Raw genomic sequence first — 17,224 nt, forward strand, 5'->3', positions numbered from 1 at the left:
TTAGCTTTAACCAATGCTGTTATGTAATATACAGATGTCTCTTCATGTTGCTATACATTTAACATATTGCCAAAAGTATTGGGACACCCCTCCAAATCATTGAATTTAGGTGTTCCAAACGCTTCCATGGCCAAAATCAAGCACCTAGGCATGCAGACGCTTCTACAAACATTTGTGAAAGAATGGGTGGCTCTCAGGAGCTCAGTGAATTCAATCGTGGTACCATAATAGGTTGCCTCCTGTGCAATAAGTCCATTTGTGAAATTTCCTCACTACTAAATGTTCCACGTCAACTATTAGGGGTATTATAACAAAGTGGAAGCAATTGGGAACAACAATACACTATGTATAAATCACACAGCGGGGTCAGCGCATGCTGAGGCGCACAGTGTCAATAGCAAACTTCATGTAGCCTTCAGATTAGCTCAAGAACAGTGCATATAGAGTTTCATGAAATGGGTTTTCATGGCCGAGCAGCTGCATCCAAGCCTTACATCACCAAGTGCAATGTAAAGCGCCAGATGCAGTGGTGTAAAGCACGCCACCACTGGACTCTAGAGCAGTTCCAGTGAAAGGTATTCTTAATGCTTCAGCATACCAAGACATTTTGGACAATTTCATGCTCCCAATTTTGTTGCTCCAAACATGACTGCACACCAGTGCACAAAGCAAGGTCCATAAAGATATGGATGAGCGAGTTTGGTGTGGAGGAACTTGACTGGCCTGCACAGAGTCCTGACCTCAACCCGACAGAACACTTTTGGGATGAATTAGAGCGGAGACTGCGAGCCAGGCCTTCTCGTCCAACATCAGTGCCTGACCTCACAAATGCGCTTCTAGAAGAATGGTCAAAAACTCCCATAAACACACTCCTAAACCTTGTGGAAAACCTTCCCAAAAGAGTTGAAGCTGTTATAGCTGCAAAGGATGGGCCAACTCCATTTTAAACCCTAAGGATTAAGGGGGATGTCATTAAAGTTCATGTGCATGTAAAGACATCCCAAAACTTTTGGCAATATAGTGTATCTAGGTAATGTTTCTCTCTGAAATCGTCATAATACATTTTGATTAAGCTTGACATGTAATTATCCATCACAGTGTTTCCCAACCTTTTTTACTCCAAAGTACCCTCCCCCCTTTTTATTTAACATATTAATAATACAATTAATGGTTACACTTTATTTTGATAGTCCACTTTAAACATTCTACTAACTATAAGTAACTTCATGTCAACTAACTGTCATTAGAGTATTAGTTGACTGTCAGTAGACTGGTAGGTTATGGTTAGGTGTTAGGGTTCGGGTTAGTAGAATAAGTTGAATTGTAGTTGCCATGTTACTTATAGTCAGTAGAATGTCTGTTGGGGGACCAACAAAATAAAGGTTTGGTAAATATTAATCAGACAGTCTACAAATACTCTAATGACAGTTAGTTGACATGTAGTTGCAAAGTTACTTATAGTTAGTAGAATGTCTAAAGTGGACTATCAAAATAAAGTGTTACCCAATTAATTAATTAATTATATTAGTATATTTAAATTCATTTTATGATATCTCGCGGCCCCCCTGGAGGATCACTGAGGCTCCTATCTATCTGCCGTTCTATCTATCTGTTGTTAGATTTCAAGCTATCTTGCGGCCCCCCTGGAGGATCACTGAGGCCCCTAGTGGATCTATCTATCTATCTATCTATCTATCTATCTATCTATCTATCTATCTATCTATCTATCTATCTATCTATCTATCTATCTATCTATCTATCTATCTATCTATCTATCTATCTATCTATCTATCTATCTATCTATCTATCTATCTATCTATCTATCTATCTATCTATCTATCTATCTATCTATCTATCTATCTATCTATCTATCTATCTATCTATCTATCTATCTATCTATCTATCTATCTATCTATCTATCTATCTATCTATCTATCTATCTATCTATCTATCTATCTATCTATCTATCTATCTATCTATCTATCTATCTATCTATCTATCTATCTATCTATCTATCTATCTATCCATCCATCCATCCATCCATCCATCCATCCATCCATCCATCCATCCATCCATCCATCCATCCATCCATCCATCCATCCATCCATCCATCCATCCATCCATCCATCCATCCATCCATCCATCCATCCATCCATCCATCCATCCATCCATCCATCCATCCATCCATCCATCCATGCATCCGTTGTTCTATCTTTCCATACTTCCATCCATCCATCCATCGAGTACAAAGATGAAATTACAAATAAAATATGCTTTAAACAAAATCAATGAAAAACCCCTCCAGGGACTCCTAGACTTCATATGGATGATATCAGTTCCAGGCTTTGCTAGAGACTATCAACCACATCAAAGTATGAGATATTCCTTTATTCGTACACCACACACACACCACTTCACACATCAAAACATTGTGCAAAACTTCTAGTTCTTGTCTTATTGCACCTAAAGGTCATGCTTTCACTCACTCTCTTTCTCTCTCTCTTATTTTACGAGAAGCCTTTGGCAAACGCAGGCCAGTGGAAAGCTTCTTAGAGTGATTGTTTAAATTCTCCCAGAATCATGCATTGACTTGAATCCGGCATTTGGCCGCACTTCTGCTCAAGTGCTGCCCTTGCCATCTGCAATGAATCAGTCAAACTGCTGTAGTGCATTAGGCTGCATTTTCCATGGCAGTGTTTGCAGCCATATGCATAGGCACAGAGGTTTTTTTTTTCTAATGAATGAGGTCTGGATTCTGTCTTTTCCCATGACCCAGCTGGAATGGCATTAGTTAAAGGTGCGTTCGTTGGAGATGTATTATCAGCCGGTTAAGGGTGTTTTAATCACAGTTGTTAGGAGAAGAGGTAGCTAACTTACCTTGGTGAACGGTTAGGCTGCAATACACACATGCACAGTGAACACACAAAATAATATTCACATCGATAAATGCACTTTCCTGCTGTGAACTGTGGCGTCTGCTGCAATAAGCTCCAGATGGAAGCTGGCCCTTCTCCAGACAAGACTTTGAATGTGGTGAAGAAACAAACACACACACACACACACACACACACACACACACACACACACACACACACACACGAGAATGAGATATAAAGCAATGAAGTCAAATTATTAAAATGAATAAAACCTATAGCCTATAATCAATACGCCAGGCAGAAAACTATGCGAGAGAAGGGGGAATGTACTCTTCAGTCCAATGATTTCCAAAGAGATTCCTGCTGCTGTGTCAATATACGGGTCCAGTGTTCAAATATCATTAATCTAACTCAACAAATGAAGTAGAAGGAGGAAATGTGCTGGAAAACAGCAGTGAATTTGTGCCTTCATCCTCTTCTTTCTCATTGGACAAGAATAGAAGAATAAAAAAGAATGGGAAATTGCATTTGTCAATCAATCGCATGAGGTCCTTAAAGATATAAACCTCATATGACCTAAAATTATTATATGTACACCTCAGCCAACGCGCTAAGAAAATTCTAGGTCTTCATTTTGACTCAACACACAACATTTAATTTTAAAGTGCAATTTATGGCCAGTGTAGTGGGTTGTCTTGGAATTTTTAGAATTTATGTGTTAAAATAAACATTGTCTTGGGTGGAACCGTTTAGATGAGATGTAGCAATACATTCTTATTTTGCAAAGCCAGTGCAGTAATTGACCAATAACAAACCTAATATGTGTAGTGATGACGTCTGCTTTGGGTTTGTGGTACAACCACTTCTGAATGTTGTAAGTGTGGTCTGCACTGAAATGCTTTGCTCTTTTAACTATATGCTATTTTAAAACATTTTTATTTGGCCTTTATGAGCCCATATATATGTGATTCATATGGTTTCACCAATAACATGTCTGAACCTGACAAAGAGCATCCATAAGACAGAAATTCAAACACACATAGCAAAAGACAATGAAAACCATAACATTTTAAGTTAAATAAATAACACTAAGTGAATAATCATCTATAAAAGTAATCACATAACATGTTAAAAGATATATTGGTGTATTGCACCTTAAAAAATATTGCATGTTAAGAATAAAATAGACAATATTAATTTTTGTCCTCGTTCAGAGTCCTTATGGCCCATGGATAGTAACTGTGTTTTAGTCTATTTGTCCTACTTTTTAGACTCCTGTATCTCCTCCCAGAAGGCAGGAGGCTAAACAGTCCATGTCCAGGGTGGGTGTCATCCTTTATTATATTGCGGGCTCCGTGGAGACACCTGCTATTTGCAATTTCCTCCAAAGAAGGCAAGGGGCAACCAATGACTTTTTCTGCAGTCCTAATAACTCTTTGCAGTGCCTTCCTATTTGCGGCTGAACAGCCAGAGTACCACACTGTGAGGCAGTATGCAAGGACACTCTCAATGGTGGAGCGATAAAAAGTCACCAGCAGATTTCTCCGCAGATTGGTTTTCCGGAGTAGCCTGAGGAAGTGCAACCTCTGCTGGGACTTCTTCACAATGGCCGTTGTATTATCGATCCAGGAGAGGTCGTCGGAGATGGTTGTCCCTAGGAATTTAGCTCTAGCTATAGCTCTAGCTATGTTTTACACTTTGATATGGCTTGTCAAAAGTGAAATAGAAGATTGTGAAATAGAAGATTAGTGCAATTTGAAGGATACACACATCAGTTTACAGACTAAGATGTTTGTATTTATATTAACCTGTTACCTGTTGCTTATTACAAAATGTGTTTGCCAGAATCTTTGCTTTCCAACTTCTGCAAAAACGATCAGGAGATCAGCCAACAGCATGTTCATTCAGCCGGGAGGCGGGAGCTATGGAATTACCAGACTAAAGGCCCTCTGGAGTCTGACATTTACTTTTAAATGGGGACATTTCATAGAAATCTATTGATTATACACCGTTAGCTAGATACACTATATTGCCAAAAGTATTGGGACCCCCATCCAAATCATTGAATTCAGGTGTTCCAATCACTTCCATACAAACATTTGTGAAAGAATGGGTCACTCTCAGGAGCTCAATGAATTCAAGTGTGGTACCGTGATAGGTTGCCACCTGTGCAATAAGTCCATTTGTGAAATTTCCTCACTTTTTATTGAAAGTAAATGCCTTTCCGATGTGATTTATGATGAGAAAAGGGATAAGAGCGAGCTCTGCAAAAGGTGGATTCGAACCTGGGTTGATCGTGTCAAAACCAAAATACTTAAGTCTTACGCTTTACTGATTGCACCACAGAAGACATTGACATATGAGAGTTTTATTTTAATCTTGTTTGGCTCAACCAGGCATTGTTAGGCGGAGCTAGTGCGAATAGCACTTGCCAACAAGGCCCGCTATTTGCACTTGGTGTGAATAGACACTCCGTTTCTGGCAAAGGTAATTGCGACTTTTTATCTCACAATTCAGATTTTTTTTCACAGAAAGTGTTTTTAGGCAGGGCAGTGGATTAAAAAAAAACACTTGGGGTTACTTGACTGTAACCCTGTTCCCTGATAAAGCGGAACGAGATGCTGCATAAGCTTATGCAAATGGGAATGTCTTTGACATAACCAGCTGTGAAAATAGTGTGAAAACACGTCAATGAAATTGACCCGGAGGTATTTATAGCCTCGGCCGGTGACGTCATAGGCGCACCTGCTGCACGAGGCTATAAATAGATGAGCTTCCGCTGGAGCAAACCAGATCTTCTTTGTTTGAAGACCAGTCCTGAAGCATCATCAGCACGGCCTAGCAATGCAGCATCTCGTTCCGCTTTATCAGGGAACAGGGTTACAGTCAAGTAACCCCAAGTGTTCCCTTTCAAAAGCTACACTCAATGCTGCATAAGCTTATGCAAATGGGAACGAGAATACCCACGCCGCCGTGCTTGATGGTGCCTGGACCCCTTACGGTTGTGTAGGTGTGCACAAGAACGCAAGAAGCCTCAGGCATTAGCCTGTGATGTCGACTCAAGGACATGAGAGCCCAGAGTGGCATGAGCATCCAAGCTATAAAGTCTTAAGAATGTGTGCGGAGAGGACCAACCTGCCGCATCACAAACACTTTGTAAGGGAGCACCCCTTGCTAACGCAGTAGAAGAAGCGACTCCCCTGGTGGAGTGAGCCCTTAATCCTATAGGCGAAGCTTGACCGCGCACCTCATAGGCAAGAGCAGTAGCATCCCTGACCCAATGTGACATTGTTTGATGGTGGCAGAACCTCTGTTACGGCCCCCATGGCAAACAAACAGTTGCTCTGACTTACGCCACTGGCTAGTGCGGTGGACGTAGGCCTGAAGAGCATGGACTGGACACAGTCTATGAAGTTTCTCCTGATCCGGCGTTGTGAACGGCAGAGGGCAGAAGGTTTCAAGAGTGACAGGATGTACAGTCGACAAAGGAACCTTAGGCAGGTAGTCAGGGCGGGGATGCAAAATCACTTTCACCAAACCTGGGGCAAAGTCTAAGCAGGATGGCGATATTGACAGAGCCTGCATGTCCCCAATTCTTCAGAGAAGTTATAGCCATAAGAAAAACCATCTTTAGAGTCAGAAGTTCGTCATACGCTGATTCTAGAGGTTCAAAGGGGGTCTCAACCAGACCCTCGAGGGCTAAAACTAAGTCCCATGAAGGGATCTTGGCTCTTAATGGAGGCCACAACTGCCTGGCACAACAAAGTGAGCAGGCAGAAGATGCCTCCCAAGCGGCACCCCATCCACCAGGGCGTGGCAAGCCAAAAGAGCGGCCACATAAACCCTGAGAGTGGAGGGGCAAGCTAATGTTTCAAAGGGGGTCTCAACCAGACCCTCGATGACTAAAGCTAAGTCCCATGAAGGGATCTTGGTTCTAACAGGTGGCCTCAACCGCCTACCCCACGAATGAAGCGAGCGAGTAGAGGACACCCGAGCGGCACCCCATCCACCAAGGCGTGGCAAACCGAAAGAGCGGCCACATGAACCCTGAGAGTGGAGGGGCAGGTGCCTGATGACAACTTTTCTTGCAGAAAATCCAGAACTGAAGTTACCTGGCAGTTGACTGAATCTACATTGTGTCGTACACCACCTTTCAAAGACACCCCATTTATTAGCATAAACTTCCGAGTGGAGGAAGCTCTAGCACTTAGAATGGTCTCAATAACTGCAGGCGAAAGCCCCGTGTCCCTCAGTTGGTGCCCTTCAGGGGCCAAACATGAAGGTTCCACAGGTCGGGCCTGGAATGGAATATCGTGCCCTCTGCCTGAGACAGAAGGTCCCTCCTCGCCGGAATCGCCCAAGGCGAGCCGTTGAGGAGAGACACTATCTCCGAGAACCAAACCCTGTTCGACCAACGCAGCGCTATTGATAAGAAGCAAGACCCTTGTTGGCGAACCCCGGCTAAAACTCCCAGGAGCAGAGCGACTGGAAGGAGGGCATACAGACACATTTTGGGCCATGTATGAACCATCACATCCAGACCCAGCGGGGCTGGGTGACAGAGAGAAGCAGGGACATTGCGCTGTCTGAGAAGAGGCGAAGAGGTCCACTCCCTGTGGTCAGCTCTGTACTGGTGATTATATACAAGATATTTAGCTGTACTGTCCACCCGCACTAGGACATGACAGCCCCTCAATTGGGGGAGAAAGTATTTCAGGGCCAGAAATACAGCCGTCAACTCGAGGCAGTTGATGTGCCAACTGAGTTGATGACCCTCCCATTCCCGTTGGGCTGGACGACCACTTAAGGCCGCACCCCAGCCCGTCAGGGAAGCGTCCGTCGTTAGCAACTTGCGACGACAAGGTACGCCTAGAGTGGGACCCAAGGCAAAAACCGGGGTCTGAACCACATAGTTAGTGTACGAAGCCACATGGCGCGCCACTTTATTTGCCTGAGGATTGGCCCTAAGTCCTCTGGCTTTGAGCCACAACTGAAACGGTCTTATGTGCAACAACCCCAAAGGGAAACCCGTGGATGCTGATGCCATTAGACCTAACACTCTGGTGCTGATGATCAGTAAGATCTTGGTCTAGCCTGACTTTGCTCAGGGAATACTGAATGGTCTTGATTCAAGCGGGAAACCATTGTGCCCACCTTGTGACCAAAAACCGAACAAACCCTAGATAAGTCGTTCTCTGGGCAGGAGAAAGAACACTTTTCTTGGTGTTGAGTCTCAACCCTAGAGAAACTAGATGAGCCAACACACTGTGTTGAAGCACCATCTCATGTGATTGTGCTAATTTTAGCAATCGCCTTTGTAATTCAAAATTTGAATGCCCCGGAATCCCAATGGAGCCGGTAATACATCCATACATTTTGTTTATGTGCGGTTACAAGGCTAGCCAAATGGAAGACCCGAAATTGGTAAGCTTTTGCCCCCAAGAGCGAACCTCAGGAACTTCCTGTGTTGTGGCAGACGGTTTAAGACTCGAAGATCTGAGATTAGACACCCCCCCCCCCCACCCTACTGGGGACCAGGAAGTAACTGCTGTCACTTGTGACAGTACAAACGCCAACTCCGCCTTCACGGAAGTGGAGACCACGCCGTTCAAACAAGGAGGATGACAAATAAATTAGTTTACTAATTTTTACTGTGCTTAACACCCATGCAGAAACGCCTGGCAGAAGTTCACACGCTGCCTGAGACTCTGAGAGTGACAATTTTAACACTTCCTGTTGAGGGGATGTTAGACGTTCTATGTCCTGGATGATAGCAGGATTTAAACACTGAACGTCTAACATTTCACTGGAAACCACTGCCCCCCCGAATCACCAGAGGCGGCGGGGATGGAGTAGTTTTGAGGATAACGGGGTGGGGCGAGCAAATGTTTGACACGCCCTGTCCCGTGGGGGCAGACTGGGCACCAGACCACCGGACTTCTTATATTGACGAAGTCTGCCCTGGGAGGTTGTTGAGGATGACGAGCCGGTCTCCAGTCTTTACGAGGGAGAGCGCGACTCGCCACAATCTGCTTATTACCCCCTTAAATCTTGAAGGACTGAAGAGAGGTTTTGTGGCTGATAGCCCCTCCCCTTGAGTGCATTGAGGAAGAAACTGAGTGAACACTTCATGTTTTTTCCACTCCTTTAAATCTGGCCACTACAGAGTTAACTGAGTCACCAAATGAACCACTCAAATCCTTCAGAAGGTCAGCCTGATATGCTTGCAAGACAGCCATAGTGTGCAGCGCAGCACCAGCCTGTCCCTTTATATTTATTATTCTTATATAAATCATATACAATATATATTCCATATAAAATAATATATTATATATATATATATTCCATATAAAATAATATACAATATATAATTCATATATATAAGCTTTGCCCATGACAGCCGACGTTTATTTTCTACATGGCTTTATGGGGAGGTTTGTCTCTTTAATGAAAATGCAGACCCAGGCGAGAGATAGCTCGTGAGCGTTTCCCACCTGGGGTATTCTCACATATCCACGCGATTTCGCACCCATGATAGTCGAAAATGTCGACGTCAAGGGTACAAAAACACGTGAAGTAAATGTTTTTTTTTTTTTTTCTAGACAGAAACCTCAAGCTCACTGCGTTCGGGGATCTCTCATTCACGGTACCAGACTGCCCTGGCCACCGCGCGAACAACCACCTCGATAAATTCCTCGTATGGATTCACTATCATGTGAGGAACGATCGCAGGCGGCTGCTCGAGGTCCGCGGACCCAGAGATTCATCATCATTCCCCGCGCGAGCCGAAGAAACGCCGGAGCGCGCTTCGGGATCACGCGGGGAAACATGCATTTGTTGAGCGAGCAAGCGAAAGGGACGGACCCGTCTCTTGCTCGTCAACAAACCCATTCGAGAGCTCCGAAAACTGGTGCGGACTGAAAGTAGCCCAGACGAGCATAAAGCATTCTAACTGTAAAGGCTTGCAATGCTCGCACTCGTCTGACTCAATGCAGCGACCGCATACTCTTCCCCAAACACACACAGCAATAAACGTGTGCATCCAGTACTGTTATTTGAAAGAGAACATGGATATACAGCGTTTTACTCTGCTGACTCGTTTCCAACTGATTAGATTTAACTAGAACTCTTTCCACATATGTTTCTTTGTAACAGAGATGAGAAAGAGAGAGAAATCTGCACACTGCCATGTTGAAAACTAACTCCTAACAAAGATCTCGAGTTGAGTCTTGAAAGAGAGAGAGAATTTTTTTTTTTTTTTCAGAGACTTTGTAACACACCATAACACAGAGTTGGTCTGAAAACAAAAAGACCTGGTTTGCTCCAGCGGAAGCTCATCTATTTATAGCCTCGTGCAGCAGGTGCGCCTATGACGTCACCGGCCGAGGCTATAAATACCTCCGGGTCAATTTCATTGACGTGTTTTCACACTATTTTCACAGCTGGTTATGTCAAAGACATTCCCATTTGCATAAGCTTATGCAGCATTGAGTGTAGCTTTTGAAAGGGAACAAGAAATTCTTCACGAAGGACTGTTGGGACAATATGAAATAAACAAGAAATGTAATCTGTTCCTGTCCCCAGGCGTTAATAGTGCCTTCTAAACACTTTATAGTAGCTTAAATGGTGTATACTAGTTGTGGTACATTATTTGCTATGTATTACGAACAAACACACATTAAGGGCCTGTGAGGTCCCGGGGCACCAGCCTCTTTGGATAGTGTCCAAAGCTCTATCACAAATAAGAGAAATATCAACACATGTATAAGACACTGGACTCATCTGCTAGCCTGGATGCCAGCCGAACTTAGCCCCGCCCACAACATTTGAGGTCGGAAAGTTCGGTCTGGACTTGATCCGTTGTGGAGCAACTATGCTCGAACCAGAGCTGTTTGGACCAATCAAATTGTCAGGGTGGGCTTTATACGATGATGGACAGATGATCAACAGTAACGTAATCATTCACGTCACCGAAGAGCCCTTGGGTTGAATTTGCTCTTGTTCGTATCACCTTTACTATTTCTCTCAAAAATGATGATCGTGTTGGTAAGTACTCCATGTATCCTTAAATTATTTTTTACAACACCGGCAAAGATCGTTTACACTCATCTTCTTCTTCTACTTCTTCCAGCGTGCGTGCAGTTGAGTTCTGTTGACAACTATGCGTTGCTCCGTTGCTCTGATTGGTTGTAGGTCTATCCAATTGAGTGCAGACGCATTTTCTTTCCTGGTCCGGTTGAAACACGCCTCATAATCACAGCCCAACGGAGCAGAATCAGACTCATTTACTGACTAGAATTGAGTATGACAATGTCAGGCTACTCATTCGTACTGAAGTGCCTTGAAATACGCAGCATTATTCAATGCGTTAACGTAATTTCTACTGAAACAGGAAGACAGGGAATGCGAATTTTGTCAGTTTTGGAGCACACTAGCTTATAGATAACAGTAATGCTAACAAATTCACACTTAAAGCCAAAAAAAAAATTACATTTTGATTTCATGGGGGCTTTACAACAAGAGCTGCCTCTAGAGGCAAAAACACACGTGCAAAGTCCAACCCAAATGTTTAATGTTACAATTGTTACCATCTATTTGGATTAGTTTATATTCAGATGGTCATTTTTATGAATAGTTTTGCAAGCAAAGTTGCATATTTAAAGCAAGTGACGTGAGAGCAAATTGATATGTTCATACAGCCGAGATAAACAAATCAGAAATGCATCTGATTTCAGTTCTTTTTTTATCATCACTGTAATACATATTTTGTTATTTTGATTAGATGGGTAATCATTAAGTTTTCTAAAATAAAATAAAATAACGTGATGTACGTGTTTGCGTGCCTCAAAATAAATCCCATTGAATATTGTGTATTCACTAGCTGAAATTTTAAGTGAATATTCAGTGATAAAGTGATGATTTAAATTTCTTAGAGGACATTGCAAGGCAGCGAACATTAGCAGCAGAAGCTGGTGAACCAGGTGGTAATGGGAGATAATGACATCATTACTGGCACTTACATTTTGCACGTCACATAGTCAATGTCAAGTCATCGGGATATTTAAAACATTAATCTTAAAATTCCCAGTGTTTTACTCCATGACTGTCAGCCCATCTGGGAACATTAACAGCTGAACAGCTGGAGGGAGAGACGGGATACCGATAAAGACTCATATAAAGAAAAAGTCATGCTATGAGTACAACAACACATGAAAATACGTTCTCACAGGGAAGCCCGCTCTCTAAGAATTATTTATTTAACATTTAAAAATTATATAAAATTTGTTCAAATTAAAATACACAATATAAGAAGTCTATATGCAAACCATATCAATGCATGCTGTATTCTTTCATTGTTAAAATATAGTCCAGCCAAAAATGTAAACTGTTATTATCTACTCACTTGTCGTTCCAAACCTGTATGAACTTCTTTCTTCTGCAGAAAACTAAAGATATTTTGAAGAATGTTGAACAAAATAAATAAATAAAAATACATACCATTCTAAAATTTGATGTCAGTAAAAAAAAATTTTTTATGAAATGAATACTTTTATTCAGCAAGGAAACAATTGAGGAATTGAGCGGTTTAGTCCAAATTTTCTGAAGAGACACGACCGCTTTATATGATGAAACGATTTAATTTAGGCTTCACATATTATTCGCATACAAACATCCATCAACTCACACATCAGTTGTGGTAGACAGAAGCTTAAACAATGTTCGCGAGAAACAGTGAGGTTCATTCTCATGTTACACAACACGTTTGAGCTTCAGCAAGAACCAATGAGGTTCATTCTCATGTTACACAACACGTTTGAGCTTCAGCAAGAACCAATGAGGTTCATTCTCGAGTTACGCAGCACGTTTGAGCTTCAGCAAGAACCAATGAGGTTCATTCTCGTGTTACGCAGCACGTTTGATCTTCAGCAAGAACCAATGAGGTTCATTCTCGTGTTACGCAGCACGTTTGAGCTTCTGCAAAAACCAATGAGGTTCATTCTCGTGTTACGCAGCACGTTTGACCTTCAGCAAGAACCAATGAGGTTCATTCTCGTGTTACGCAGCACGTTTGAGCTTCTGCAAGGACCAATGAGGTTCATTCTCGTGTTACGCAGCATGTTTGAGCTTCTGCAAGAACCAATGAGGTTCATTCTCGTGTTGCGCAGCACGTTTGAGCTTCAGCAAGAACCAATGAGGTTCATTCTTGTGTTACGCAGCACGTTTGAGCTTCTGCAAGAACCAATGAGGTTCATTCTCGTGTTACGCAGCACGTTTGAGCTTCAGCAAGAACCAATGAGGTTCATGCTCGTGTTACGCAGCACGTTTGAGCTTCTGCAAGAACCAATGAGGTTCATTCTCGTGTTACGTAGCACGTTTGATCTTCAGCAAGAACCAATGAGGTTCATGCTCGTGTTACGCAGCACGTTTGAGCTTCTGCAAGAACCAATGAGGTTCATTCTCGTGTTACACAGCACGTTTGAGCTTCTGCAAGAACCAATGAGGTTCTTTCTGGTGTTACGCAGCACGTTTGAGCTTCTGCAAGAACCAATGAGGTTCATGCTCGTGTTACGCAGCACGTTTGAGCTTCTGCAAGAACCAATGAGGTTCATTCTCGTGTTACGCAGCACGTTTGAGCTTCTGCAAGAACCAATGAGGTTCATTCTTGTGTTACGCAGCACGTTTGAGCTTCTGCAAGAACCAATGAGGTTCATTCTTGTGTTACGCAGCACGTTTGAGCTTCTGCAAGAACCAATGAGATTCATTCTCGTGTTACGCAGCACGTTTGAGCTTCTGCAAGAACCAATGAGGTTCATTCTTGTGTTACGCAGCACGTTTGAGCTTCTGCAAGAACCAATGAGGTTCATTCTTGTGTTACGCAGCACGTTTGAGCTTCTGCAAGAACCAATGAGATTCATTCTCGTGTTACGCAGCACGTTTGAGCTTCTGCAAGAACCAATGAGGTTCATTCTTGTGTTACGCAGCACGTTTGAGCTTCTGCAAGAACCAATGAGATTCATTCTCGTGTTACGCAGCACGTTTGAGCTTCAGCAAGAACCAATGAGATTCATTCTCATGTTACGCAGCACGTTTGAGCTTCTGCAAGAACCAATGAGGTTCATTCTCGTGTTACGTAGCACGTTTGATCTTCAGCAAGAACCAATGAGGTTCATTCTCGTGTTACGCAGCACGTTTGAGCTTCTGCAAGAACCAATGAGGTTCATTCTTGTGTTACGCAGCACGTTTGAGCTTCTGCAAGAACCAATTAGGTTAATTCTCGTGTTACACAACACGTTTGAGCTTCAGCAAGAACCAATGAGGTTCATTCATGTGTTACGCAGCACGTTTGGGCTTCTGCAAGAACCAATGAGGTTCATTCTCGTGTTACGCAGCACGTTTGATCTTCAGCAAGAACCAATGAGGTTCATTCTTGTGTTACGCAGAATGATTGAGCTTCTGCAAGAACCAATGAGGTTCATTCTCGTGTTACGCAGCACGTTTGATCTTCAGCAAGAACCAATGAGGTTCATTCTGGTGTTACACAGAATGATTGAGCTTCTGCAAGAACCAATGGGGTTCATTCTGGTGTTATGCAGCACGTTTGAGCTTTTGCAAGAACCAATGAGGTTCATTCTCGTGTTACGCAGCACATTTGAGCTTCAGCAAGAACCAATGAGGTTCATTCTCATGTTACGCAGCACGTTTGAGCTTCTGCAAGAACCAATGAGGTTCATTCTCGTGTTACGTAGCACGTTTGATCTTCAGCAAGAACCAATGAGGTTCATGCTCGTGTTACGCAGCACGTTTGAGCTTCTGCAAGAACCAATGAGGTTCATTCTCGTGTTACACAGCACGTTTGAGCTTCTGCAAGAACCAATGAGGGTCATTCTTGTGTTACGCAGCACGTTTGAGCTTCTGCAAGAACCAATGAGGTTCATGCTCGTGTTACGCAGCACGTTTGAGCTTCTGCAAGAACCAATGAGGTTCATTCTGGTGTTACGCAGCACGTTTGAGCTTCTGCAAGAACCAATGAGGTTCATTCTTGTGTTACGCAGCACGTTTGAGCTTCTGCAAGAACCAATGAGATTCATTCTCGTGTTACGCAGCACGTTTGAGCTTCAGCAAGAACCAATGAGATTCATTCTCATGTTACGCAGCACGTTTGAGCTTCTGCAAGAACCAATGAGGTTCATTCTCGTGTTACGTAGCACGTTTGATCTACAGCAAGAACCAATGAGGTTCATTCTCGTGTTACGCAGCACATTTGAGCTTCTGCAAGAACCAATGAGGTTCATTCTTGTGTTACGCAGCACGTTTGAGCTTCTGCAAGAACCAATTAGGTTAATTCTCGTGTTACACAACACGTTTGAGCTTCAGCAAGAACCAATGAGGTTCATTCTTGTGTTACGCAGCACGTTTGGGCTTCTGCAAGAACCAATGAGGTTCATTCTCGTGTTACGCAGCACGTTTGATCTTCAGCAAGAACCAATGAGGTTCATTCTTGTGTTACGCAGAATGATTGAGCTTCTGCAAGAACCAATGAGGTTCATTCTCGTGTTACGCAGCACGTTTGATCTTCAGCAAGAACCAATGAGGTTCATTCTGGTGTTACACAGAATGATTGAGCTTCTGCAAGAACCAATGGGGTTCATTCTGGTGTTATGCAGCACGTTTGAGCTTTCTGTGGAACACAGTTACATCAGATCAGAAGAGAAGTCCAAACAGTTGTTTGAGTTGGTTTCAGGAAGTACTGTAATTTTCCAGATGTGTTGGCTACAATGTGTATCACTAGAGAACATCCTGAGTATACAGTAGTGCAAAATGTGCTGGTCAAGTACAAGCCACAATCACAAACCTCAGCCCAAACCACCACCATAGCACTGACTGAAGCAAAACACTGTACATTCTGTCTGTACAATCATTGGAACACAACATAATTCTTAACCATATTTTAAGACCCATGTTGTCAGTTGATGCAACAGAACCACATAAAACATGCACTAGATAGCCCCTTTGCTATGCAACGATATATCATCTCTAATCTGTACTGTAACTGTGTGCAAAGAAAACATTTTAAAGCAGTTTATCGTCTCCATATAGAATTTCTGGTGCTGGAAACAGCTCTTCAGAAGCATCAATCCTGGATTTCCTTATTCAGTGAACATTAACAGGACTCTATCACCATCTACTGGAGGAAACATAAAGCACAGGCTCACTGTGGAGAAGACTATTGCTGTATTCTGAACCACACACTAGCATTCTACTCTTACTAATTTTACAATATCTTTCTATGGCAGAAGTAGTAAGAATAATATGCTAGTATGCAGTTTACAAATTATGCAGTGCTATCATCTTCACCAAGTATGAAGGGCATGTTCTCAGTATCATTGAAGGAATCAATGTTTCAAATCTGGGCAAAAATGTTTAGCTTAATCAAGTCAGGTCACCTTCATTTATATAGCACTTTTTACAATATTGTTTCAAAGCAGCTTTACAGTGATGATAGGACATTATTGGAAGAGAGATTGTTTTGGCTGTACAACAGCTCTAAAAAAAGTTATTTGTTCAGCTAAACTAAGTTTGTTATTGATTAATTTCTGTTGTAGGAAATCATTAGTTATTTGCCTTGGGGCAACTCACACAACACCATTTTAAACAGAATCTCAACTGAACCTGCTCAAATGTGCTGCGTAACACCAGAATGAACATCATTGGTTCTGGTTAAAGCTCAAATGTGCTGCCTAACATGAGAATGAACCTCAATGGTTCGTGCAGAAGCTTAAAAAAAATGAGGTTCAACATCTGATCTGCATACGGCCTGGATCCGGCAGACTCGGGATAAACAGAGAGACTAATTCTTCTTTTGATGTAAGCGAGTACATTAGGTGCTATAGGAAGTGTTCCCGGTTCCGTAATCCGTTCCAAATAAAACTTGATAATGTTCTATGTGTATGCTAGGTTAAAGAGAGGTGTTTTTAGTCTAGATTTAAACTGAAAAATAACGCCATGCTTCCTAATGATATCTCCCAAGGGTAGCATGTACAGGGTGAAAAGCAACGGTCCTAGCACTGAGCCTTGCGGTACTCCATACTGAACTTGTGATCGGTGTGACATCTCTTCATTTACTGCTACAAACTAATAACTGTCAGATAAGTATGATTTAAACCATGACAAAGCAATTCCAATAATGCCAACATAATTTTCGAGTCTATTCAAAAGAATGTTGTGGTCGATAGTATCAAATGCAGCGCTAAGATCGAGTAACACTAATAGAGAGATACAGCCACAATCGGATGATAAGAGTAAATCATTTGTAACTCTAATGAGAGCAGTCTCAGTACTATGATATG

The sequence above is a fragment of the Gobio gobio genome (genome assembly GCF_949357685.1).
Source record: "Gobio gobio genome assembly, chromosome: 10".
NCBI lineage: Eukaryota > Metazoa > Chordata > Actinopteri > Cypriniformes > Gobionidae > Gobio > Gobio gobio.